Source organism: Lepisosteus oculatus, chromosome 11 (genome assembly GCF_040954835.1).
Source record: "Lepisosteus oculatus isolate fLepOcu1 chromosome 11, fLepOcu1.hap2, whole genome shotgun sequence".
In the NCBI taxonomy this organism is placed as follows: domain Eukaryota; kingdom Metazoa; phylum Chordata; class Actinopteri; order Semionotiformes; family Lepisosteidae; genus Lepisosteus; species Lepisosteus oculatus.
This window is the reverse complement of record NC_090706.1, coordinates 16,726,712-16,754,645: the sequence shown is the minus strand read 5'-3', so window position 1 is coordinate 16,754,645 and position 27,934 is coordinate 16,726,712. Positions and strand designations below refer to the sequence as shown.

General features: G+C 47.5%; 1 long non-coding RNA gene across 8 annotated transcripts; it reads right to left on the bottom strand.

Annotated features, from left to right (window-relative positions):
- Positions 1 to 10,147: 10,147 nt before the first annotated feature.
- Positions 10,148 to 26,196, bottom strand: LOC107077611 (uncharacterized). Of its 8 annotated transcripts, XR_011191123.1 has the most exons (7): positions 26,150 to 26,196; positions 23,597 to 23,788; positions 20,723 to 20,864; positions 14,540 to 14,938; positions 13,172 to 13,418; positions 11,851 to 11,990; positions 10,148 to 11,462 (listed from the first exon to the last, which is right to left on the bottom strand). It is a non-coding gene; the product is annotated as an uncharacterized lncRNA (long non-coding RNA). The 8 variants fall into 8 exon arrangements; XR_001478610.2 differs by lacking the exons at positions 23,597 to 23,788; positions 26,150 to 26,196 and adding an exon at positions 21,682 to 22,382; XR_001478609.2 differs by lacking the exons at positions 23,597 to 23,788; positions 26,150 to 26,196 and having other exon boundaries at positions 20,723 to 22,376.
- Between the last annotated feature and the right edge of the window lie 1,738 nt (positions 26,197 to 27,934).

Below are 27,934 nucleotides of genomic sequence, written 5' to 3'. Positions count from 1 at the left end.
CCATCATTTATCTTCTATCCAAACATTCTCCACGGGCCGGATGACTTCCTTTTGTTTCCTAACACTTTTTTGTCTCTCGTGAATTTGTTCTCTCAGTTCCCTGCAGAAATAAGCCATGTCGCTGCCCTGCATCTCTGTCTCCATACATTTACCCTACACTGATGTTCCTCTGATCTATCAGAGTCTGTAAACCGGAGCCCCAATATAGCCGAGTTTGTTTTTCTTTGCTAGAGTGAGCATTCCATGGTAAAAGTGAGACATTATGCTGATTATAATTGGGAGCCAATTACACAGGTGCTCGTTAAAGCCTTCTTCCTCAGATGTGGCTTTATGGAGACGGATCCTTTTCTCCAGGAATAACATCTGGCAGAGGGAGGTGGGAGGGGAAACCTGGACTATCTAGGTTGTCTGAATTCCATGCTGGGACACAGGTGTTGTTTTGGGGAGAATTTGTTCTTTCTTAATTGGTTTGTTTGTCTTGCTTGCATGCTTTTCTCTTTAACTGCAGCCACACAATCAAGCGCCCTGCTGTGTCAGGTCTGGTGACAGATGTTTTAACATCTGTCCTACCCTTGTTTTTCTGTGGTTGTAGTTCTTTTATCAACACTGTTTTGGCATATATCTATCTTCCCTATAAAAGCACGCAACCCACCTTGTAACCCTTACAATCTACCTCTTTAATGCAACCAGCTCCTTAATTGCTATACTGATCCAGCCAATTGTCAGTTCACTAAAGAATCACTCATACTGGAATCCTAACCAACAGTTTTCCTGATGTTTTGAAATGCCTTACACTTACAGGATTATACAGTAGTTAACAAATTAACAACCATCAGCCTTCTTGTTGCAGAGGAGAGGAAAAGGAAAACTCCCAGGGCTGACGGCTGCAAAGTAAATACTTTTGATGCAAAGTAAATCATGGACAATCTCAATTAACTATGAAACAGAGTGGACTGGGGGAGCCACAGCTTGAGTAGACCTGGTCTAAAGGCTGGGGAACACAGATCCTTTCTTTCCTTGAACCCGTTTTGGGAGATAATGGCTGAGCTGAAGTAGTTCATCTGCCATCCTCAATCCCACTGTTCTGAAACAAGAGGATCCTCAGCTATCTGCTTCTTGGAACAGTCCTCCTAGATGCCAATCCCTGGGACCCTCTTCCACCTGCCAGGTTTTATTTTCAACCACATCTTGAGTTATGTCATCGACCGCATAATGGAACCAGTAAGTTTGTTTACTGGGAAATTTCTCAAAAGTGCCGAAAGAGCGCTTGGAGAGCTCAGTCAGCAACTCAATCATTCAGCAGAGAGCGGGGCTGTTGCGGACGCCAGAGGTGCCACGGCTCTTCCCTGACGGCCCAAATAAACCCCCATCCCTGCAAACTCCCCCTCCCTATCTGCGCTCTCTCTAGCCTGCACCCTCGCACTCTTGCCGATGTCGAGTTTGTAATCGCGCACGGCTGCAAGTGTTCAGGCAAATCCCTTTTATAATACAGGATAGAACAAAAAAAATGCCAAGACGCATCAGCACAGATCATGACCTAGATAAGAGGAAAAGCAACAGTTAGGAAATTAATAATCAGATTAATGATGTTGTGCCTTTAATGTGGCGTTGGAGTTCATCTTCTGCAGGGCTGGCTGAGAGCATGGTGCAATTCATGGTCTCACAGTGGAAGAAGCCCCCGACTACAGAGCCCAGTCTACAACTGCTACATTGAATTATATAAAGAGGCCTAATGACTTGTCCTTTTTTGGATCGCGAGATTAACCCCTTTTAAACGGTCAAAGGAAACCGACATCAAAGTACAGCTGCCGACTCAAAAACACAACAAAACATGAACATCATAACGATGTGATTCTGGCTTTTTAAAAATAAAATAAATCGACGACCCTGAGTCAGGACGCGAACTCTAACCGTTCAGTTGAGCACCGGCACAGAAAGGGTTAAACAGACGACGTGAAGGGGGGGGGGAGGTGTCAGGCATTTTCGTCTCATTATTATTCTGTTGAACCTGCGGTTTCAGAGGTGTGCTTCCTATCTCTTGCGGTTGTTTTCGCACCGAAAGGAGCTGGAGACGTTCGGTCTAACGGAGGCAGGCAAGGCCCAGCCAGTCACAATCGCGCCGGCTGCGAGCTCGGTGGTCCCACTCTGACTAAGAAGGAGCAAAAGCCGATTAGAGTCGCGTTTTCTCTGCACAGCTACAATCTGAGAACCCTCTGGTACCGCTATGATCAAAACCGGAATTTCGGGTGCGACTCATAACAGTTAACCGTTTAAATGCCGGCAAGATCTGATAAACTGTGGTCTCTGGATTGAAACCTTTTTCTTCGTTGTTTCTTGTATTTTTCTACTGTTTTCAGCTGCGCAAGTTTCAGAAGCGCTGTAGAAATTAAAAGCTTTCAAAACGTCTGGCGGCATGCTGTTTGCCGTTGATAAGTTAATGAATTCAATTTAATTACGTAATTGATTTACTCGTAAGGTGCTCAAACTGGCACAACTGTCACTGATTCGTGCCTTCACCGGTGTTTTTGTTTTCATTTAATATGAATCATTTTTAGCGAGCAATCAGTTTGATCAAAAATGCTAAATGAAATGAAAAATCGATCCAAACAGAAGACCTGCAGAACTGGAAAACGGATAACATTCATCCACAGTGCGGGAACAGACAAAATAACGGAAGCTAACATTTGAGTCGGATTCCTGACATCATACAAGCAACAGTGTGTAGGATTTTCTCTATAGGACTTCTGTGTAAGATTTGGCTCTGTGTGCAAGATTTTCTTGTGTAAAGGATATGTTGTACTGAAAAAGGCTGAACAAGCATACTGTTGTCTCATATATACAGACATCTGTAGGAAGAATCAGAGGTGAACTCTAAATATATCCTAAAATGTGCGTCATTAATACCATGTTGGGTACATAGAGGAGATGTTTTAAAGTATAAAAGGTTGCTTGTGAACAATGGTAAGCAGATCAGATTGGGACAAGAACACCGTCAGTTTGAGTCTCTTTGTTAAGAAATAAAACTTATTTCAAATCTTCAGTGAGTCATAGCTTAGTTCAGTGCTTCTCTACAGGGGTTGTGGAACTGAATGGCTATAAAGCACAAGGCTTTTCAGGACACAACCAGCAATCTTTGCTTCCCCCCCACACACTGCTGTTAAAACTATCAGGATTATGGACATCATGCTGCTCTTTACACAAAGAGTTGTGAGGCCTGCAACAACCCACCTGGAAATGTTGCTGAAGCAGAGAGTCTGGACAAGATCTTTGAATCACAAGCTAACAGCATTGTGGGTCCAATGTTCTCCCAACATTAATGAGCTCTTGTGTTCCTAAAATGTTAATCTATAGCCATTTTCTTTTCCTTCTGGCCTGTGTAGAATATCAGCCTACAGCACCTTTGCTCAGTTCTCCTCCCAGGGCTGTGTTGCAGAGTGCAAAACAGCAGAAGGTTGCTTTCCATATCCCCAGTCCAGGTAAATAGGGTGTGGCACCTGACACAAAAAAAAACACTTGCCAAGTTAGTTTGCATATGTTTTTTGTAGATAGTGATCCAATCCCACATATCCTGCCAGTCACCGATAACACTTTTCCCCCTACCCCGTCACAGTACATTTGCGCACCTGAAGGCCTGGTAAACAGACTGGTCTATCCTGTTAATTATCAAGCAAATAATTCAGCTGGTTGACAGAAAAATACTGCAAGGCTGGAGGGGACGCAGGTCTGAAAAGCCCAGCTCTGTCATTGCAAATCTGGACTGATCTGTCATGTGGATTTCTGTGCCCACAAAATCTTTAGGGTCTAAGGTCTAAGGTCTAAGGACTAAGGAGGGAAACTAGCAACCATCAAGAAAAACAAGCTGCAACATGCTTGCAATCGACTCTAGGTAACAGGGAACCGATAGGTAGGGTAGGAGGATCGTTATGCATAACCATGAGCCCTGCAGAATGTGGAGTAGCACTGGGACAACCCAAAACATGTAATCCAGGGGCTTGGTCAATTGGAGAAGCAATGAGTCTGGTAACCAGGGAAATCCAAGAAACATAACCCAAAAAACAAAATCCAAAGAGCATGGTCAAAAAGGCAGGGGCAAAGATTAGGAACCAGGAGATCAGTCAAACAAAAAAAGTTAGAAACCCACACACAAGAATACTTCAGGAGGCTTCTCAATAGTGAGCATGGGTTGGTGTGTGAGGGAACTTGAAATACTGAAGGGAAAGGGACGTGGTTGCATAATTGGTCCAGGAGTGAGAATTTGTGGGATCTGGTGCATTGGGAATGGGATGGGTTCAGTTAGGAATGAGATTGTGAAACAGTGGTTTGGGAATGTAACGGTGTATGCGAGGGAGAGTATGGGGCGTGTCACTAGGTGACTAGCGGCTGTTCTGGAAACTAGAAGTATCGAAGTGATGGTCGCTCCACTCGCTCCAGCAATCACAGGGTTTAGCGTGTGAATAGTTTAAAGTGCATCGTGTCAATCAACGTGATTCATCTGGCGTTTACCCCTCTTTTTGCACATTTCGGAATGAAAGTGCCCAAGGCCATGAACACCAAAATCTGGCTCTTGGCCTTAGCCAACCACAAAACTGAGCCAATGAATATATTCAAACACCACAGGGCTTTCGAGTGGCTCAAAAAGAAAATCGAATTCTAACCTGACTCAGGTCACCGGCCATCTGCGACTTTGATTCCCCAAGTGACAGCACTCAGCTGGAAGAACACCACCTAGTGGCAGGGTTGGGAGTCATTGGCTCGGGACAAAGGAGCAACTTGCCTGTCTCCCACGGGCTTCCTGTGACATCACGAGGGCCTGACCATTGCACCAATCAGGGCTAGCCGTTCTTTCAGTGGGTGGGCGGGTCAGAGGAGCATGTCTGCCCATCCCCAAACTCCCTGTGTAGCCACGACAGTGGTAGCCGCCAGCCAGGACACAAGGGCACAGCCAGTGATTGCGAACTGGGTGGCAACAATAGGAAAAATAAGCAAAGAAACAAGTGATCAGTTTCTCTCCGGGTCTGGGGCAGTTCCACGTCTACTATGGTTGGGTAGCTGGACACAGGAAGTGGCAGTCCAACCAGGACCAGAGGCAGCCCCCTGCGATAGGCGACGAGGATGAGAAGAAAGGCCTAGAAGATGCAGAAGGATGAATCACACACAGAGGGGGAGTTTTACATCAGAAGAGAAGTCGAGGGAAAACTAGCAACCTCCCCTTTAAGACTTCCTGGTGAGACATGAAGGATGACAAATTTCCCCGTCCTCGGGTTAGCATTCAGAGTTAAAGGGGCCTGGGAAATAAAACCTCTCCCCACTGCCAACCCCCAGAGACAGTCTCTGCTGACCACTTCACTGTGGTGCATCTGCACCGTATTGGTGCTGATCTTCCTTAACCTAAACGCACAGTATGGCTTTCTGCAGGGGGAGCAGGGAGCCCGATCACTAGTGGCACAGCTTGTGCAGAGAGAAAGCACCTTGGCTTGCTCGGTGCTGCTGGCTCAGGGGAGCTCGCAGACAGGCCTTAGTGCGCAGAGAGCTGGTCAATTGGAGAAGCAATGAGCGGCTGAGCCGCGATGGCAGGGAGTCGGGAGGTCTTGAAGCAGTGAGTGGAAGACAGAAAGAGAGAGCGCCTCTCATAGATGTGGTTGACATGAAGACTGAGTGGTGGTGGTTTGGGGTGGGGGGGGATGCAGTCTCATGAGACAGGAAACGATATCTGCATCTGCAGCAAAGCACCCGGCATGAGCTGAAAAGGCTTTGTAGATCACCCATTTCTACTTCTCGTGAGAATGGGAACTCTGCTGCAGTCAATACCATTCCGACATCCTGGAGAGCTCATCACCACTCCTAACATTTATTAGAGTTAGATGTATAACTTTATATGTAGATATTTTAACAGAACATTCATTGGCCCAATTTAACAGCTTCTCTGAAGTGCTGCAGCTTTAAAGAGACCCAGAAACTCTGCAGACACACCAACCTTCCAGCACCAGGATGGGAAGCTCTGATTCCCAGCCACGACCTGTCTTGTGAAAGAGTTTTAATAATAATAATAATTGCTGACACTTCTTTAGCGCTTTTCTGTACGCTTTACTGGTAAATGGGGACTCCCCTCCACCACCACCAATGTGCAGCCCCACCTGGATGATGTGACAGCAGCCATAGTGTGCCAGAACACTCACCACACACCAGCTATCAGTGGGGAGGAGAGCAGAGTAATATAGCCAGTTCATAGAGGGGGATTATTAGGAGGCCATGATTGATAAGGGCCAATGGGAAATTTGGCCAGGACGCCGGGGTTGCACCCCTACTCTTTTCAAGAAACGAAACCTGGGATTTTTAATGACCGCAGAGAGCCAGGACCTCGGTTTTATGTCTCATCCGAAGGATAGCACTTGTTTACAGTATAGTGTCCCCATCACTATACTGGGGCATTAGGACCCACATGGACCACAGGGGGAGCACCTCCTGCTGGCCCCACTAACACCTCTTCCAGCAGCAGCCTTAGTTCTTCCCAGGAGGTCTCCCATCCAGGTACTGACCAGGCTCACACCTGCTGAGCTCCAGTGGGCTGCCAGCTGTGAGTTGGCTGTGATATGGCTGCTGGCTTTTAAGCTGCCATTCACCACGAATGTTGAACAATCGATTGAAAGATCGACTTCTCCACCGAGCACACCTGCTTCGTGCAAAAGGCCTTTCTTCTGTAGAAAGGCAGGCCGTCATTTGGACGAACTCTCGTCACTTGGGCGCAGGGAAAGCTTTAGACGAACCTAGATCGTTTAGGGATTTAAAGAATCGTGAACCGCAGGCACTTCAGCACAGCTCTGAGCTGATGCATTGGGGGGGGGAATGGAAAACAAGTCACCAGATTACTACACAAACAAGCCAGAAAGAAAGCAAGAGGCATGACAGGCCGGGCCTGCAGACTCTGGTTGAAACCGGCAGGCCTTCTCTGTGAGAAAATGAGAAAATTCTTTCTTTTTTTGTTTCTCTTGCTTTGGTTCAGAATGAAAAAGCTGGTGTTTGTATGAGTGACACTGTGGTGGGGGCTCTGAGGTTTGACAGAATGAGTGTGCTTTTTCTTGTGTCACAAAACCACAGACCTGCTGCACGGGCAGGAGGTCTAACCTGCTTTGCAGCAAGAGAGCTGCTCTCGAAAGAAGACTAGAAAAGCACTTGGAAAGCAGCCTTGCTCTTAGGGTGGAGGGGAGGAGGGCTGGGAGAGGGGACCCCAGGGGGTTAAGGGCTTCCTGACTGAGGCGCCCCAGAAGCAGGATGGATCCTTACTGTTATCTCCCGTCTTTTATATGACTCCTTTACTCTCACGTCATAAGCAATGTGTATAACACTGGTTTTTATCAGTTTAGTCTCAGGCTCCAGTTCAGTGATTGTGTTTTCCTGTCTGGGGAAGGTTAGTCTTTATTCTAGTGATGCATTAGAACCTTTCAATACACATTTCCTTAATTATACTATCAAGGACTAGCGATGTCAAAACTCTCACTCAAACATCTATTAATAATGCACTGGGAAAATGTGCATCATTTATTATGATTAAGAACATAACAATCATATAGCATAGCAAGGATACTGATAGAGTTTTTATAAGCAGTTACTTCTTACTAAGCTGTAGCACTATCAAGATCTGGTTTGGTAAGAAATCAGTGGCAGTCACTCCCACAAGATCTCCTGGATTTAATTCTAGTCTGATCTCTTAATGGTTTAAGTACAGCAATTAAAGGCTTAATTGGTCAACATTGCAAAAGTGTCTGAATCCTTGCCCAGCGTTGACCTAAACCTTTTACTTTTTTATTTTTCCTGAAAACATCTGTGGAATAATGAAGGGCAGGAAGATTATCTGTGTTACACCCCGTTTCTCTGTGGACAAGAAAGTTTGATGCATCACTCATTTAGTTCCCCTGCCATTATGGATTCAGAAACGTTTAGTTATGTGTACATCGTGACTCTTGAATGGCACACAAAGAACAGAGAAAGACCTGATGCATATTAAAAGGACAGATAACAGGTTGCAATTCTGGAATCCAACAACTGCGGCTGGTGCAATCAGGTCATTTCTGTTTCCCATAAGGCATCTTCTCGCTGCTGCCTCTCGTCATCTTTCCTGGAAGCGCACCGGCTGACTGAAAGGAGAAGAGGGCTCTCAGATTGGAGCTAGCGCCTGGCTTGCATCGCTAGCCTGCGCGTCTAAATATACCCCCGTCCGCCTCTTCACTTTCACACGCTGTGTCACACAACCTGGCCTCGGCTTTCTCTCTTTCTTTAACGCGCGCTCAGAGTCGAAGCGATTCTTTCAAACGGTTTCTTTCAAAGGTGAGGGCAGTGCGGTAAGGAGGCGATAGCCAAGTCTCACGATTTACTGTAAACAGTGTTCTTGTCAGTCCTATAAACCCGGACGGGAAGAGTCGCAGAGGGGCGGGGGCCGACGAGAATGGGGGCACTGCTCCCTTACAGACTAATTTAAGTCGCCTCTGCGCTGGCAGTTCAGTCGGAAAGGGCGTTTCTCGGAAGGCGAGGCGCCACGCCCTCCAGCTCTCCTGGGAAACGAGTCTGTGGGAAGTAACGTCGTTCCAGGTTTAACGTACCCGGCTGGTGCATATTTGTGCAAGACTCTGTAGATTAGTAAAATAAAAGAAATGAGACAAAGAAAACCCGTTTCCGGGGTCTTCAGTTTCCCCCGGTAACTTTGGTCTTGAAGAATAAAAGGATGGTTTTTCCGAATGTTTTTTTTTCCTCGCATGCTCATTTTATTCTGCAGGCTGCAGCAGCAGTCCCATGCGATCGCTAGAGTGCCTATATAAGAGCATAAGCTTGGTTATAAACGAGGGGAGGCCATTTGGCCCATGAGGCGTCCTTGGCACTTAGGATCTCATCCAGCTCTGTCCTCAAAGAAGCCAGGGTATCAGCTTCAACAACATGGCTGGGGAGCTTGTTCCCCACTCCCACCACCCTCTGGGTAAACACGTGCCTCCTGTTCTCGGTTCCAAATGTATTTCCATGGAAATAACGATCATAAAGGAAAAAGGAATCTCTAAAAACCATGATGTCAGAAATTCCAGCTGAGGCGTCTGGAGTGACAGGGTGAAGGCACAATATATTCCACATGGGCTGGTGCATGTGAAGGGCAAAAGACTGCTGGATCCTCTGTGCATATCCTAGCAACAAAAACACACAACTGAGGAAAATTAAAAAAACAATTTCAATGGTTCCGATGTGTTCATATTGGCTGATGTCTTTATCCATACATGCATCTTCTAATTGCTTTTATCCAGGTCTCTTATCCAGCCAGAGCCTATCCCAGCAAGCAATGGGCACAAGGTAGGACACACCCTGGACGGGGTGCCAGGCCACAGCAGTGATATCTTTATCCAAGGTGAAATCATGTAAATCATGTATGCGGGTGTCACGTAATGGGAGGTTCTACCAACTTACAAGCACCTCTTTGTACAATGGGTGGTGGGAGGGGGGAACAAGCTCCAAAGCCATGCTGCCGAAGCCGATACTCTGGGTTCTTTCAGGAGGCGGCTGGACGAGATCATGGGATCAGTTTGCTTCTGCGATGGTGCAACAGTGTTAATGGAACAAGTTACCCCCACTGACGAGGTGGGAGGTAGGGCAGGCTGAAGGAGCAGAGGGCAGAAACAGGAGAGGTCAGATCAGGAAGTGGAAGTCAGGAAGCCCAGTGTCCTATGGAGCGAATTACAGCCATGCAGAATGGCTGTCCAGGGCGAGGCCACTTCTTCAAAGAACACAGCTGACAGCCTGCTGGGGCTCACCACGCCCTGCTTAGGAACGAGATTCGGCGGGTCAAAGGTCAGAAAGGTTATGCTCCGGCTCTTCTAGCTGGTTCCAGTCTGTCAGCTCTTGAAACTTTGGGAGGGGGAAGGGCTCGGCTGCCCCTGGGCCGAGGGAAAGAGGGAAAGCGAGTTTCAGCCGCTGCTGCGCGCATCTGCGCGTCTGCCGGAGGCTGCAGCAGGCCGGAGCCGGCCTCCACCGCCGCCGCGCCGTGTTTCCGCATGCTTCTGCTGCGGACGTGCCTCCCCTGTCATCACCAAGCAAAACAGAAAACCAGAGAGAGCGAGAGAGAGAGGAAGAGACCGCCACGCACGGGAAATGTGGAAATTCATCGAAGGCGTGGTTGACGGTTTTTTCTTTATTTTTTTTTTTACTGTTTACAAACACAAGCGCCACTGCTAGAAGCTGTGCAGAGGCTGTTTTCACAGACAGGACAACGGGACAGACTGCCAGCTGGACGAGCCCTGGGTAAACATTGTGGCTTAAGTAGCTACCATCCTGGATTGGGTTGACTCATTAAGTATTACTTTTAAAAAATGCAAACCGTTATCTCCCTGTATGTGCTTGTATGCTGTTTCTTCATCCTCCAAATTCAAAATCTGACAGGGCACTGAAAAATCCTGATGGATTTCTTCAGAATCAGTAGTGCAACACAAACCTGAGGGCAGCAGTGGAAACTACAGGGAAGTGCATCTTAAACTGAGTGTCAGAGGTACTTCTTTACACAAAGGGTGGTGGGGGTGTGGAACAGCTGACTGAGCTATGTTGTTGAAGCCGATACCCTGGATTCCTTCTAGAAATGGCTGGAATAGATCCCCTGATCCAATTAGCTAATTAACCATCCAATAGGCCTCCTTGATTGTTACTCTACTTGTCACCTACACACAGCCTTCAGAAATCACCCCCAGCAGAAGTGAAAAACTAAAGAGAGGCAGACACATAATACATGAAGCTCAGCTAAGGCCACCGGCACTCAGTAACCTCCATGTCAAATAAAACTTGCTCCCTGATCATTCATAGCTTGATAACTCTTGTTTTTTTTAAGGAGCCAGGAGCCTGCAGAGAAATTTGGCCTGCCTTGTGGCCATCCTGAGTTACCCCCCTAACCCCCCCGAGAGATGGCAGCCATATTCAGCCCTTCTGTAAAACCTCCCACCTCCTTCCACTCCAGGCAGGGTGCTCTGAAGGTCAGAGAGGTCTGGATAGGCAATGAATGCACAAGAACTCTCCCACTACTGCCCCATGACCCCTCCCTCCTGCCCCCCCAGCTGCGAAGCACCCTCCCCAGCACCACACCTCTCCGCCCTCTGGGCGACCTCGCTGCTCCTTCTTGCACAAGATCCACACAGGCTGCAGTCTGTGCTGGCCAGTGACCTGTGCATGACCTACAGTGGCTGGCAAGCTGAAAAAAAATAAAGATCTTTCTCTCTCCTTTGGGGCTTGTGTGCATTCGTGGGGAATGGTGCTTCTGAAAGCCATTTTTAAAAATTCAAACTGCTGGGAGGTGTGATGAAATTTTCTGAGATCAAACTAAACGATTCTTCTTGCTCCTGCACTGGATTCTGTTAGAACCCCTCCCCTGCCTCTGTTTTTCCCATCATGGAGTTGCCTTTTCTGCAGCTTCTAAGCAAGGGGTGTCTGTGCTTTGTCAGCTAGCCCTGGAAAAAAAGAAAGGGTTGCGTTACTTTTTACATAAACAATGAAGACGGCTGAAGCAAACTCGCACTGCTTTATGAAGTGGGCGATCGCACCATCAACTGCGTAACTTAAACAAATATACTCACAAAGCATCGTATGACCAGCCTGTGTAAAAAGAACCCTGTGATCTTCCATTAATGGATTGGATTCTTTCTTTTCTCCAAATTTTGCTTCTACTATTTGGCCAAAGAACCCTGCTCAAAAAGATCTGAGATTGATCACCTTGTTTCGCACAGACCAGTCTCAATCACGTCTGGGCATCGTCTCTACTTGTGTGTGTGTGCGCATTTGCCTTGCAGTTTGGGTTTCCACGTGTGTGTGTGAGTGAATCAGAGGTTGGTTACTCACCAGCCTAAAAATGTGAGTAAATGTGTTTTAGGAAAATGTGTTTCCCTGGAATTGCCAGCCTTTATCCTCTGTGACATCACTTCCTGCCAGGTGACCTGTGACCTTCCATGAGTGCCTCTCTGTCGACCTCATGGCTCCAGCTAGGACATACAGGAGACAGAAGCAGTAACAAGGGTTTAGAGCATAGAGTTACAAATTCCGGCAACTCACTCAGCGACAGGAAAAACGGCTCAGTGAAATTCAGTTTGTCAGGCGTGTAAATTTGTAACCGCTTTTTATTTAACAGTTGCGTATATACCAAGGTCATTTAATTTAAGCAACCTGGGTTACACTGTACTTAAGAAGCATACATAAAAAAGCGATGTTTTAGCTTCTAAAGCTTTAAAGGAGGCAAGGGCACAGCATATACAGTACAGGGAAAAAAAGGCTTTGTATGGTCAGTGAGCTCAATTTGCTTTCCTGTTCTGACCATTTTTGTTAAACCTTTTAAAACAATGTTCTTTAATGCGTGTGCACAAAGGAACAAAACCACACAGAGCATCAGGACATCCACATGCACGAGGAGTCGGAGGTAAGTTTAATTGACACCGCTGGGGCTATTTTCAGTCCAGGGAGAGGCCTGGAACAGAATTCCCAAAGGCTTCCGTTCCAAAAGCATCAAAAAGCACCATGACTCTTTCACAGTTGATGTTTTGCACTAAGGGCACTTAGAGAACAGGAGAAAAGGCTTTACACAAAGAGTTGTGGGAGTCTGACACAAGCTACCAAGCCATGGCTGGATGTCTTTTTTATGTGCTTGTATACATCATATATATAAATAATGTGGTAAAGCATATCAGCATATATGGCACTACATAGTAAGGGACAGAAATGTGGAACGTCTTTCCTTATACACAGATCGACTGCCAACTCAAGAAGTCTTTAACAGAAGAGCTGGCAGACGAGCCGCTGAGGATGAAGAATTACAGCCATCTCGACCGGGACTCTCGTACTTGCCCTGTGGCGGCCCTTAACAAGCCTGCCGGTCGGACCGGCGATCTGGAGAAACGCTCCCCGCGGCCCCGCGATGCTTGTTTCCAGGCTACGTGTGCCTTTCCGGAAAGGTCTCCGTCCGCCACTGGGCTACTGACAATTAACCCCCGGCCACACGGAACCTAATTAGGAACACCTTCATTAAAGCGATTACAGTCGGCGACTCCCGCGGGCCGCGGAATAATGAAGCCAGGACGCACCCGCGGGCGCTCGCTGGGCGACCCGCGGTAACCAGCCTGCGCTTCCTGGTTCGTTAGGGAGAGATCCTCAGGACATGCAGCTCAGCTACCTGACTCACTGCTCCCGCCGGCGGCTGGGGCTGCAGCCGGCTTCCAGACAAGCAGGGCACAGAAAAACATGAATTCCTGGATTCTCCCCCATGAGTCCCGGCCACCGCTGACTGCTTCGCCAAAGAGGACTCGCTGAACCCCACGCCAGAGGCTGCACTGTGTGTGACATACAGTACAGCAATGTAGGGAGACGAAACTGATGTTTCCGGGGAACTTCTCCTGGTTAGGGTTCTTCACTGCAATAATCTAGGTGAGGGACAGAAGAAGCTGCAGAAACACAACATCTGGACAGGCGGAAGACATTATATATCTTTTTGGGTTTTTTTATCGAGCTGTGACAATGCACTGTAACTCGCTATAGCTGCGAGTGCCCCGTATTTCACACTTGCTTTGCTCACTGATTAACATCGAAGGCAGAGCGAGAAGAAATTGAACTGAATGTTTCTTTTCCAACCACCCATTTTCTAACCGCTCCATCGGATTCAAGATAGCAGGGGAGCCAGAGCCTATCCCAGCAGGCAATGCGTGGCTAGGTGGGGTACACACCCTGGACAGGACACCTGCCCATCACAGGGCAGACAGACACAAACATAGATACACACACTCACACCAGGACTGACCCTACCAGTATGTCTCTGGACAGCACTTGGAGGAAACCCATGCAAACAAGGGGAGAACATGCAAACTCCACACAGATAACACCTGGGGAATTGAACCCAGAGCCACAGTGCTGGAAAGCAGCAACGCGGACCACTGCACCTCCATGCCACCCATATCTTTTCACCCCCACGATGCAAATCCGATATTTTTCTCCATTTCCATCCATTAAACACACAATACCTGCACTGTCTTAACCTGTGATCTTGCCCACAGTTCTGCAATCAACTTAAAGCCTTTGTACCACAGTGAGACTTTTCTGTTCTCTTTGTCAGACAACCACAATCTGCCTTTTTAAAAACAAGTCTGGGATCTGCCTGCCCAGGACGGTAACGGCAGTAATACCAGTAACACAGTGCGCAATTTCGGGTAGGAGGGTGGCGAGTTTAAAGTTTAACCCTTTTTTTTATTTCTGGCTGATCTGTTCTTGAAACCAGTCCTGACTCAGACAGGTCCGGTCTGTAAGGTTCTCAGAAAAAGAGACATTGGAACTGGACAGTAAGAACTGGAGCAGGACAGGCCCGGGGCAGGTGGCACGGTGAAACAGACATGACCAGAAAACAGGTCTTGTTTCTTTGCCCTCTACGGTCTTAGTCATAACACACAGCCCTACCAAAATATTAGAGAATGCTGTGTATCATGGAATTGCTCTGTCCACTAAAACACACTGGGGCACTTTACAGGGAAAGACAAGTAGTAGCAAACCTGACCTTCTTCCCGGTGGGCTAGGAGTTTGTGCTTCTGATTGCTGAGGGCGGAAATGGACCTGGCTGTTGTGTTAGATCAGGGAGCCACAATGGTAAGCAGGCATTGGCTGACGGGTTCAGAAAAATTAAAAGTAACAAAAGTCGCCAAGAAGTACCAGGGAATCACTGAAGCACCATTCACATCTACTGCGGAGCTGTGACGACTGGTGTTGATGGCATCCACGCTTTCATTCAACTCTCAAGAAGCGGGCTTCTGGATTAGTTGGATCAAAATGAAAAAGATCCCAGCGTGATGATTCCACAACATTTCCTGTTCATTTCCTGTTCTTAATTTCTCCTTTTCTGATTAGGTCATCTGCATGACTAAGGTGATACAGGCTTGATCATGGGTGTGCGTAGAAACTGCAAGACGGGAAAAAAGAAGATTCTGGCATCTGACTGCAATTCAACATCTGGAGCAGTCATTTCAAGTCTGATCCTGATAGATGTGATCATCTGTTCCCTGCTAATATATTATGACTGTATATGATGTCCTCCTTGTGATATACATATACAAGAATACACCTAATTGACCAGTGTTTCTCGAACACAGGCACAATGTGATTACTGTCAAGCAGAATTAGAAGGTCAAAATACACTCAAAGTCATGTGAGGATGACTCCTACATGCTCTTGTTTCTTTTCTGCCTCAGTCCCGACCACAAAAAAAAGTCCCTGTGTCCTATAAGATCAGACCTTTTGAGACCACGACAAAAACAGGCCCTTAAATAGGCCCCAGTCCCACTGAATGGCTGATGACCTCATCAGAGTAGCCCATGCTGGGATGGGGGGTCTTTGAAGTTTGGTTAACAGGGCTCAGCCCTGACCAGACCGAGTTTGGGGGCCGACTGAAGGTCACCAAATTTGTTTGGAAGGCTGACCTCTAATTAGCATGGAGCCGTGGACTAGGATGAGTCACCAGTGCTGCCCGCTTGTAGCTCTCTGACAGAAGGCCAAGCTGGAGGACAACAAGTGCTGTCGAGCAGCAGGGCTTTCAGAACTGTGGGCTGCCGTGCTGTGGGATAAATGTCAAGCCCCCCTCCCCTATATTGGATCAAAAACAAAGCTATTGTTCTCCTCTTCTTTGTCCTCTTTGCAAAACAAGCATATTCCTTGCCTGTGATGGACTGGCGTCCCATCCAGGGTATATCTTGCCTTGTGCCCAATGCTTGCTGGGATAGACTCCAGCTCACCTGAGACCCTGAATGGATACTCTTTAATCTCCTCCCAGGGATCATGCTAAGTCCTCAAAACTCTGATCTGAGCTCCCCTGCAACAGCAGAAAGGGATCTGATTGGCTTTTCTCACTGCAGCTAAAAAGATGCTGGCATCGTGGTGGGTGCCTGGAGCTTGGGAACTCCCTTCCCTGGCACTGACTTTACATTGTCAATAGGAGCTCGGAGCCATGGTGCTGGTCACTGGGGAGTGAGGTTCCCACTTGGTCAGCTCACGAATGCCCAGCACTTCCTGTCAGAGCCAGCCAAGTTAATTTTAGGGGTCCTAAACCTAAAGTTTATTTTAGGTATTCATCAGCGATGCCCCCCAGGGAAAGATTCTGCACATGCGCGTGTGGGTTTTTTCTGGGGGGGTGTTGTGTGGCCCTAAGCTGATTGTTGTTGTCTTGGTTTTGGAACATTTTACATATCTCGAAACCTGGGCTCACAGAACACAAGCAAAGTGTTTCCATTTGCAGCTTCAAAAACAAAAAAAGAAGAGGATTTGTTTCAAGGAACAGGTTTTCCCACGAGGCTCTACCGACAGGATTCCCTTTTCTTGGGACCCCTTTTCAAGACACCTAGGATCCCCGAATTAAATGTAAAACTGAAGTTTGAGCATAACTAAAAACCTCCCCGTGCTGTCAGGCCAGGTCCACAGGGTGGGCGTGCTGATTTCATGACCCATCAGACACGGGGAGAGGAAGTCATCCATTCCTGGGGACCCCCTGGACAGACGTTTAACCCTAACCCTCTCCTCCCAAGTCAACAAGCACAGCAGGAAATATTTAACACAGAAAGCCTTCTGCGTCTGCTTGGCATCACCGATTTTTAAAAAAGGCTTCCGCCAAGTGGGGCGTATCGCATCTTTTTTTTTAAATCCATGTGCTTCCAGGAAATCACGTATTTGTATCCTTTCTCCGGTTTTCTGAAGCGTGCGACGTTCCCCGGGTTGTCTCAGGCACTTCCCGCACAGATCTGAGCCCGGGCGAGCGCACTGTAGCCCCTTACACAGCGCCAGCCTATTAACAGGGCTTGCAGACACCCGCCGCATAGTTGTTCAAAGCCGCCAACATTTTTACAGAAGCCCTCTTCCCCCCGTTTGGTGTGAGTACGTGAAGGTGCTGTGTGAAATTAATTAGAAAAACAACTAACACAGAAAAAAGGGAGGCGCACAGAGCGATCTATGAAGAAGGCAGGTGTTACAGACGCACTCTCCGAGATGCATAGCTCAGGTCCGGGACCAAAATGCTGCAGCAGAACCAGGCATTTCCTCGGCTTGGATTATGTGTCGTTTTACACCACCCTTTTGATTTCGCTTGGTTCTGTACTTCACGGTCCATCTAGTCTGATTGACCCAAGTGGTCTTCCTCGCCGCTTCTTCACTGACACCCCGAAAAGTGTTTCTGCCTGTGACAGACAAGGCTGCATGAATCCTGGGGCTCAGCAGGGAATTTCTATAGCCTGGAGATACCTCGATCCTAATCCTGTTCCTTGTTTGGAGGGGGGGCATTTGGGACTCCCTGTTTTCATTCCAACCGAGCTCTTAATCACCGGTGCGAACCTGTGCCTTCAATTCAACCTCTTGCTTATTTATGGACTTTTTTTTCCCCCAACCTGTTTCTGTGCTCAGGCCCTCTCCAACTTCCCCCATCGGTGTGCTTATTAAGACCTTGCTTCCTCGTTTCCGCCCGAGGTTATGTCTCAGCTCACCCCTGAACGGGGAGAGTTCTGAAACCCAGAAACTGGTACGGAGTTGAGGCCAATTAGAAACACCGCCACGTTTCTTTTTCAAAACCAAATTTCAAACTTTCCCTCGGATCCAAAATAGAAAAACCAATTCGCCTCTTTAAGGGATTATGAATGAATCAATTCGTTAATTAATCGTTTAATTAATCACCCTGTGACTGGAAGACAAACTAGGAGGGTTTGAGGTTGGGAGACCCGTTCTGTGCAAAATCAGCAAGCGGTGTGGAAACAGCAATAGGTGAGGGACTCGAGTCCTGGCTTAACCTGTGACTTTTGCTTCTCTAAAAGGCGGTTGAACGTGAAGTCCCCTTCGCGTCTTAACATGGAAATCCGTGGCTGCCGAGAACAGGAAAGGCCGTTTGGCTAGAATTTAGGGGCCCGGTGTTCGCCAATGATGCGCGTTAAAAAACGTGTCAGCGATCAAAAAAGCTGGCTGCAGAGGGTGTAGCTGTCGTTAGCACTCCACTGACTAGGCCAAACCGCCAAGAAATTTAAAAAAAATCACCCGAGAAAGAGAGAGAGAGAGGTGGAGAAAGCATATTTTCCTGTCTGTCGTCTTCGATTCTCGGGTGTTCAATGCTCTTACGGCACTTTGTTTTTGAAAGCCGGAAGAACGGTACGTTTTTTTTTCTTTGAAAAAAAAAAGTGCTCTATCATACTTTCGCAATGACTCGGTAACTGTCTTGTGCTGGCAGTCGTAGAAGAACATAAAAAAATGACTAGACACAATAAATTAAAACACAAACGGCAGCTTATTCATATTGGCAACCAGACGTAACTGGATACAACTGTCTTCTTTTAACTGGTCGTGATTAATATCGTTCGAGTTGTGGAATCGGGGAGAGACCCTTTCCGCACGGCTGGGAGAGGGGAATTCAGTCTAGAGCTGTGTGACGAGAGAAAGTTTCGGCCGGGTCTCCTCCGCCGGGCGCGCCCCGCCCTGTGCTTTCGATACTCGGCGCTAATTTGCTTTCTCTTCGCTGCAGGTGAACACCCGTCTGTCACACCAATACGCCCTGCGTTTCAAGTTGGAGTACCATCTTGGATGCTTCTCCAGTAAAAGTCCAGCAACAGCTCTCCAAGCCTCATACCTCCGTCAAGCTAACATTTCGCTATCGATTTTCTAATCGTTTTAGATACTTGAGGGTTGCGAGGGTAGCCGGAGCCTATCTCAGCACGCCACGGGTGCACGGCAGGGCACCCCCTGGACTCCAGTCTATCACAGGACACACCCTCACACCAGGGCCAGTTTTCCCAGTAGCCAATTAACCTACCAGTGTGGCTTTGAACTGTGTGAGGAAAGTGGGGGGATCCATGCCAACACGGAGAGCACATACAAGCTCCACACAGACAGCACCCCAGGAATCGAACCCAGGGCCCCAGTGCTGTGAGTCAGCAATGCTCGCCACTGCTCCACCATGCTGCCTGAAATTTACTATCTCCCTTAGGAGTTTCTGATCTTATTTCACAGACACGCATCGACTGCATTTAGGGGTCAGTATGTGTCACCTTGCACCTCTGTTTTTAATATGGTAAAGATAATAAGATAATATCACAATCTGGAAAAAGCTGTCAAGCAGAGAGGAGCATGCTCAGCAGTGCTGCATGAGTACTTCAGCTGTCCTCCCCAAACAGGATGAAGCACATGGACTCTCAGTGACAAAGAGTGAGTCAGTGGACAAGCTGGGCCCATGACCAGGAAGTCTCTAATATTGACCACAACAGGTCAGCAAAGCTGACAATTTGGGACATGTGCAAGTGCAGCACAGTCATCCACAAGGCAGAAGGGATTTGGAGATCCCCGTTTCCCCTACAACATAGTTTCACACATTATTCTTGCATTCATGCAGTGCGGGAACTCTTATTGTACAGTGGGGCTGTTGATGCAGGACAGCCACTGTGCACTTCACACAGTTGGAAGAAGTGGGTCCCCCCCTTCTCAGTGTTGGAAGAAGGGGGGTGCTATGGGATGAAAAGAGCTACAGAAATGCAATTATTATTACAGTGCTTTATTGAACAGGGCCTTGGCCATACGAGCCACCGCATCATTTCAAAGGACTGTTTGCAATCATGCACTTTGACGAGCCCGAGATCTGTCTACGGTAGTGTACACCACAGTGAAGGTGCTAAAACCACAGCAAACCACACAAAAAGTCAGCTAAAATACAGAGTAACAGTATTTGTGGGAAACAAAATCACAGAAAATGCTAACCCATCCTAAACTTCCATTCAGAAAGGGACAGAAAAAGGCCTTATTTAAAAGATATCTGCTTCCCAATTTGAAAACGGAGACTAAATAAATTATCCTTCCAAGGTAATGCTGGTTTGGTTAAATTGGAACCCTAAATTGTCTCTGCGTGTGTCAACGCGTCCTGCTACGGACTAGGGTGAAGCCCACGTCTGGCCCCGCCTAGTGCCGTGTGTTTCCGGGGTGCTGCGATTCTCTGCAGACGTGGGCGGCTTTCTGTATTACGGATGAGGCAGTGATATCGACAAGGGCATCTTTATTATAGGCCGATTAGTCCGTGTCACTGTGACTGTCCGATGGAAAGGTGTGTGAAAAACCAGCCGCTCTAGTACAAAGTAAAAAAAGAAGGCGGCTGGTAAGGTTTAGATGAAAGCAAAATGACCAACGGTATAAACTGATTTGGGGTCTCAAGATTAAGTTACCCGTCAGACACGTAGCATACCTTCGGTACCTATCGGAGCCTTGTGGATACGGATGATGAAATTACAGGAAAGCTGCTGTTGTCTATGCGTTATCAATTTACCGTACGGGGTTCAAGTTCTCTTTCTTTTTCCCCACAACTGCTGCCACCGCAGGGTTATTTATGACAAAAGCTACACTCTCACAGGGATCATAAGTCAAATTAATATTTCCTCAAGTACAGTCTGGGCGAGCTGAAAAGGGCTGCCCGGAAACGTGTCGCCACGGGACAATCGCCCTGATCCGTGAATGTGAGAGCGCATCCTGTTTTCCACGATCGCCCACACACACGCCGCGCTCGCCCGCTCCCTCCTCTCTCTCCCAGCCCGCCTCTCGCGCTCTGCCTCGACTTCCACCGCCTCTTCCTTTCCTGCAGTCACGTTTTAACTCCCTCCCTGCCTCCCTCCGGTTCTCTCCCTGTTTTTTCGCCCGCCTTGTCGCACGCCCCCCTGCTTCCAAGTCCCCCCTTTTCTCTTACCGTAAATGACAGGGCCCCCCGAGGGCTTCAGCTTCCCAGACAAACTCGAAGCCGGTGCTCTCGGAGGTTAGTTAGAACTGGCGAGACTGCAGATTACCCGCCGCTCCTCGAGCTTCGCCCGTGCCAGAAATTCAAATCTTTTCTGAGAAACAAAAAGAAGCCGTTTGCATGCCAGGACAACGGTAGAGGGCCGCGCGTTTCCCGCAGGCAGAAAAAGAAAAGGTCGCAAATGAGAATGACGACGCCGTTGGACCACTTATTACAGCAGGAGCAAGCGAAGGAATGAGCACGAGTAAATAAAGTCTTCCTGGCGCCCTTCAGGGCCAGAAGTCCCCAAATCCCGTCTTCGAGGGCACGTCCCTCGTCTAGCAGGCTGGTCTAGCAGCTCTCCATAAATCGGGGGTCTCACACAAAGTTCCTCTGGGTGGGTCTGGCACAATTGTTTAAGCCTGAATGGTCAATTAAACAAACTGATTTCATAGTTACACGTCTAAGAACGAGTCCCCTAACCCTCAAGAAGAGGGCTCAATTTAATTTGAGCTAAACCAATGAGTACTTCCGGTGAAATTATTGTACACAACTGTTAGGATAGCATAGTAAGGTTAAAACTGTCCCTTCGCTCATTCAGTGCTAAGTGCGCCGCCATTTATTATCTATGAAAAAAGTGTTTAAGGCGAAAATGATTGTACTCCCAACTGTATAGTTAGTTAACGGTGAAATTAAGTCTATACTTAAAGTTCAATGCAATTCTGGCGAATCGTTTACAAGGCCGCAGTAGTTCATACAAAAAGCAGTCACCCAGGCTATAATAAAGTGCCGGTGACAAGTACAAATTAATGCAAATTTAACACGCACGCCAGGGAAGGTTATCATTACGTAAGTCAATCAATAGATAACAGCGTGACGCCCTGTGCTTGGTACAAAAATGATGCAGGGCTCTGCGCCGTTGTACCTGTTACCTTGTTTCTTCGTGAATCACCATAGCGAAATACAGTAAAAAAAAACAGTGGGGAATGAATGCATAAAACTACATAGGCTGTGCTAAAAAGTAATTTTTCGGCTTCTTCCTCGCTGTGACGGTTCAGACTGTACCCAACAGAGTCGAAAAGGGGGGGGGGGATACGTGTGTCTCACGGGGGCCGTGCGAGTTAAACCGATTCCCGTCGCAGGATGCTTGTCAGCGTGCTCCTGGAAATATCCGGGCTGCGGAGAAAGCACAGCGGCTGTCCTCGCTGAAGAAAAGATGCAAACGTAGCAGACAATCGAAACGGCAGTAGTAGCAGCCGGCATCAGCGCTGGAGGCCTCTGTAGGGTGGCCAGATATTTTACGTGCTTTCCGGTTACAGCTTATTTCGATGCCAAGTGGTCATTTACAGCAATTCCCCTCGTTTACAACCAATGGCGGCTGAACCGTACCAGTAAACCCTTATTTTTACGATTCCGCTTATAACCAACACGTGTGACGTCATCGCAGCACAGCCACACTTTTAAAAGTCCAGATTTAACACCTTCGTTCTCGCACTGCAATTCGTGCGTCCGATCATTTTGCACACGATGTGTCAGGCTGGTCTGCGGGCGTTGTGGGTTCTGATTCGGTTGACCAGCACCAGTACAGTCCTGCTGCGTCCCTCGTCCCTGCTCTGCCAGATCTCCTTTGACCGAAACACGAAATCCGCAATGCGCTGCCCAGGAGAAGATTAACAATGAAAATAATTTTAAAATTAAAAATAATGTTTTTTTTTAAAAGTCTCCTGAGATGCGCATAAGGAATCAGCATAATTTAATTTGGCTTGGCCTATTTGGTTCTCCCCTTGTGAGAATTTAAATTTTGAAATTACATAATTACCTATTTCTAAATTCTGTCAAGGACTGAGTCTCCATTCACCTTAATTCCCCCGGGCTACAGCAGGTGGACAGTCCCGGTTCCTAACTCCTGGACAGGCATCGGGCCCTCCATACAGCTGCAAGTCAGCAGCGGTCTGAATCACCCTCCTCGGATTACGGCACTCCAGGAAACTCGGTGTTATGTCACCATAGGGGCTCAGATTCTGTATTCCATATCCCTTGGCTGGGATCATGTTCCGCATATCTGAATCCCTGAATCCTACCCCTGGCTGCCAACTTACAGTAACAGAGACACTGGCAGAACTAAGAGACACCTGCATGGCTCTGTCAAGCCAGAGGTGAGGCTAAAGAGTATCTGTGCTAGAATGTGGGTGGTCTCCAAATACACATGCTGTTTTATTTAATTGTTTACTGCAGATACCCCCACACTTCTGTACCTACTTGACGGAAGTAGGTCATTATTAGCCAGTTGCAATATCATCTGAAACTTACAACTGGCAACCCACTGAAGCTAAGCAGGTGTGACCTGGTCAGTACCTGGATTGATGCTGGAAGAGGTGTTAGTGGGGCAGCAGGGGATGCTCACCCTGCAGTCTGTGTGGGTCCTAATGCCCCAGTATAGTGATGGGGACACTTTACTGTAGAAATGGCACTGTCCCTTGGATGAGATATAAACCTGAGGTCCTGACTCTCTAATCCCAGGTTGTTTCTTGAAGAGAGTACGTGTGTTACCCCAGCGTCCTGGCCAAATTTCCCTCTGGCCTTTACCAATCATGGCCTCCTAATAATCCCCATCTATGAACTGGCTTCATCACTCCTCCCCACTGATAGCTGGTGTGTGGTGAGCAGACTGGCTGCACCACAGTGGTGTTGGTGGTGGAGGGGAGTTCCCATTACCTGTAAAGCACTTTGAGTGCTATATAAGTGGAAGGAATTAATATGATTAAATTATTATATTATCCGTTTCCTGAATAGAAAAAGCATATTAGGTACAGCAATCGCAGGAAGCACAGCCCAGGGAGGTCTCACCGACTCTAGACTGCTGCCCCACCCTCCTCCTCCACAGCTCGAATCACACGGTGGGGGATTTTCATCTGCACGGCCTTCTGCTTCTGCACGCTCACACGTAAAGCACGGAACGTGCTTTTGTGCACAGACACGCCCTGCAGCCTCACCACTGTCAACCCCCCTTGGACAGAGAGCAGTGCAGCACTCTTCGACCTGCATGGGAAAATGGAAGAAACTGGTGAACATTCACCTCCAGGCACCAGAGCGGTGAAGGAGGGTCTGTTTCCACAAGGGTGAAAAGGCCATACGGGGTTTTGATGACTCTTCTGACGAAAAAGAGGAAGAGTGACAGGGCTTTGAAAAACACCCGCTAGGTTCACCACACTGCTTTATGTTACTTTACAAGCAGCCCTGGCCACAGCGTAGCAGTCACTTCAACTGCCAGGAACACAAAATGTTAGCAGCCCGAATCTTGAGATTCAGCCAGAAGTCCGAATGAGGGACTTCACGAATAAGCAACAGCCTTACAAAAAAAAACCTGGGTATTCCTAATGACTTGGCCAGGGCTAGACCCGGCCTAGGGGTGAATCACAATTCTGATCAGTGCTAAGAAGTGGTGGTGGGAGGTTTGGGTGATTCATAACATCTGTGAGCCACCAATGGCTGCGTTTTCAAAGCAACAAGCTCTGTGTCAAACCAGAACTTCTGACCGTGTCACTTAGTTACCTGTTTGTTTACTGTACAGTATATGGCTAACCCTGTCAGCAGAGGAACTGGAAAAGACGAGATGAGAGAAATGCTTAATATCCCCGAACAGCAGAAGAAGCAGTGTTTATAGGGCAACACGGTGGCACAGTTGTTAGCATTGGGGCTGTGGTCCCGGGTTTAATTCCAGACCTCTGTGTGGAGTTTACATGTTCTCCTCGGGTTCGCGTGGGCTTCCTCTGGGTACTCCGGTTAACTTCCGCAGGCCAAAGACACACTGGTAGGTTAATGGGCTTCTGGGAAACTTGGCCCCGGTGTGAGTGTGTGTGTACGTGTGTGTTTGTGTCTGTCTGCCTTGTGATGGACTGGTATCCTGTCCAAGGTGTATCCCGCCTTGCACCTGTTGCTTGTCAGGATAGACTCAAGCTTCTCTGTAACCCTGCACTGCATAAAGCAGTTAGAAACTGGATGGATGGCATTAATAGTTAACAAGAGAGCAGCTGTTAAAGCTCAGCCTATGGTAGCTTCCATTTTAATTACACTGAGCAATAGCAGCAGTTCAAGAAGGCGTTTCAAGGTAACTGGGCAGTGACCTGCTCTCCAGTCTGACATGTCTATTGCCTAAGTCATCAGGAGGTCATATATTTGATGACAAAGAACTTCGCTAGAAAGTCATGTTTGATTTATGGATATCCTCCGTGACAGTTAAAATTGTTATACCTGTCTTTGCCATTAAAAAAAAAATCCTGCTGCCCCCTTCTTCAGATTTCATTCTGGGTACCAGTACGCAGGTGCAGGTGACTCAGCTCGCATTAGCATGCGAAGGAGACAGTAGCGCCTTTCTTTCGGCGTCAAACAGGTGTCGCGGGGCTCGCCTTGGCCCGCGTTCCAGCTGTTAGCTTCCCTGACTCCTAACACTGCGCCTGGGCGGGCCTGGCCGACACTTGGCCCGGGACCCGAAGATAAGGAGGCGTCACCCAAGAGGAACACAAACACGCAGACAGGCCACACCTCACAACCGAAGGACCGGTAATATTCCTGATCGGATGAAGCGCCTCTCAACAGGGCGCTCGGTTACTTTTTGCGCACTTGTCTAATATTGAAACAAAGTTTCTAAATGTGCAAAATAAGGTTGTAACCTCGCTCAAAGGCGGCTGCAAATGCGCAGCTGGAAAGCTTTAGGCTCCAAAAAAGTATCAGATAGAAACAAGTCGGACTAGAAAAACGCTATTTGTTCCCTATCCAAGAGATTGTGCTGTTCCTCTTTACACTCAGTATAGAGTGTAATAGTTAAAAGTGAACTATATGATCATCACTTTAGGTACGATTTATAATGCATTTACTGTTCATGCTCTTTACTTGAGCTGCCAAGGAATGGGAATTGCTGCAATGTTTGTAGTATTGATTTTGCCCTATCTTCGTCCAGACAAAGTGCAATCTTTTCAGTGCCCTCGACATAAAAACTGCCCATTTGTTACTGGTGTCATAATTTCCAGTTACGATCTGCGACGCACGTCTCTCCTTATCTCTCCCTCGAAGGCTCTTTGCACAACAGTCTGGTAACAAGCGCCTGAGTAGACGGGCGTGGGACTGCAATTCTCGCTGCCAAACAAGGATAAAGAATTCTCTGTGTCAATTTTCCCAACCCCAGGTGACTGCAGAGGGGCGAGTCAGCAGTTTTTTTTTCCCCGAGCGTGCCAGGACACGTTTCGCGTTCAGGTGTACAGGAGACATCTGTTTAGAGCGGCCCAAAACACCCCCCTCTCCTCGGACTACACTTCAAACACGCGCCCCACCCACGTCAGCCGCACCCCCTGTTAGTGCCACAAACACCCCTAACTTAAGGTGTGACGCTGTAACCGGTCCTACCTGGGATAGGCTTCTAGGTCTTTGATGAAGGAAGTGACGCAATGGTCAGCCCTTATAAGGAATGCAGTGTACACAGCGCCCAGTGAGTCAGCTTCCTTCCTTCATAAGAAAAGCTCCGAGGGGTCTTTTTCTATTAAACAGCCTCAGCCGCCGTCGAGGTCAAAGGTGTAGGACTAAACAATGGCCGAATTTGACCCCTGCTGAGCGTCAGGGATTTGTAAAAATCGGACTTCTGCCCCCCCATCTTAACATATTCCTTAATTACAGGAGTTTTCCGAACGAAATGACTGAGCAAAACTGAGCCTGAATATTAGCCTCAGAAAGCACGCGTAGAAGAAGCATTTTTCTGAAGGAGCGACCCTGAACTTGCCCACGCCGTGCGTCTCAGCTCAGGTCCAGCTGAACCACTGTGTCTGCGAGTTTTCATTGCAACTGAGGTCTTAGGCTGGTTGCGGGTTAACCGGGTGAATTAAACTACTTCTTCAGGTACTGTAGGTCTCCAGAGACCATGAAAAGCTACAAACACCCCTGTACTGGACACGTTTTCAACAACAACATTTACAATATTGTGGTTACATTTGTTTGGAAACAGATGAAGAAGGACTTTAGTCCGAGAATATCATTTTCTTATAATTATTTATTCAAACGTTGTGCATAGCATAAAACCGTCATTTTCATTCATTCATTTGTATCCTGTACTATTCAGGTTATGTGTGGGTGTGAGGGGGTTACTTACAATATTTGAGTCCTTCCTCCGGATAACTTTCTAGTTTATTAAAATATTACACCTGCGCTCGACATCTTACCAGTTTTCTTCAATGGGCACATCGGCGTGGAACTGACGGTACTGACGGTGGACACTGGGCCGGCTTTGTGCTGATGATAGTTTAATCAGAATAACGCGGCAGTGTCAAGAAATTAATATGGAAGCGCTCATGATTGTACTCAGCTCCTCTTACAGACGGCAGGCTGGAGTATGGTTACCTTTTCAATCAACATGTGTCCCTCGAAAAGCTAACCATACTGTTTGCTAGTCAAGGGATAAATGACTAGCTAGTTTGTTAGTCTGCTAGTGTCCCAGATCAGAAGGGCAAAGAGAAATTGGAAAAGATCCTCTCCTTAATAAATTCGGGCGTGTTTTACGAGTAGCGCTCTTCTATAGTCGCACACAATGCCAACCAGTCCGCTCTGCTTTCAGATAATATGGCCTCACAGGAGGAAAATATACATACAACGGAAACAAAATCGCTTAAGGAGCACCGCAGCTCAAGCAAAAAAATGTACCCTCTTTTCACATTCAATCATTTATGACTTTTACTTTTTATTACTTCGCCTTGAGTTTTTCCACAGGGTTTATACGAGTGGGTTTCTTCCTGGAAGCAGCGTCAAGACAAGGGGTGTTTTCTGGGCAAAAGGCCCGGCCTCAAGATCTTTGAATTTAAAAATACAGCGCAGAACGTGAACGTGAAACGTTCTTCGAAATTCCATACAACACGACTCGATTGACGGCAGCTTCCAGAAATGGACATGCTGCCCTCTAGGTTTTTTTAAAGACGTTTTGTGCAGGCTTAAGGTGTATATATATACACACAGTGCTACAGTTTGACAGTGGAAGATTTCAGTAGCACGCCCCGTGTTATAGAGCAATCTCCTTTGGTTTTGGGTAGTACTGGGTAATTGGGTAGTTTCGGGTTATTAACCTTAAGACACTCCAAAGCACGAACTGATAATGAGGACTCACCTGTTAAGAGCCTATCTAGAACACATTATAGGCTATCAGATGCA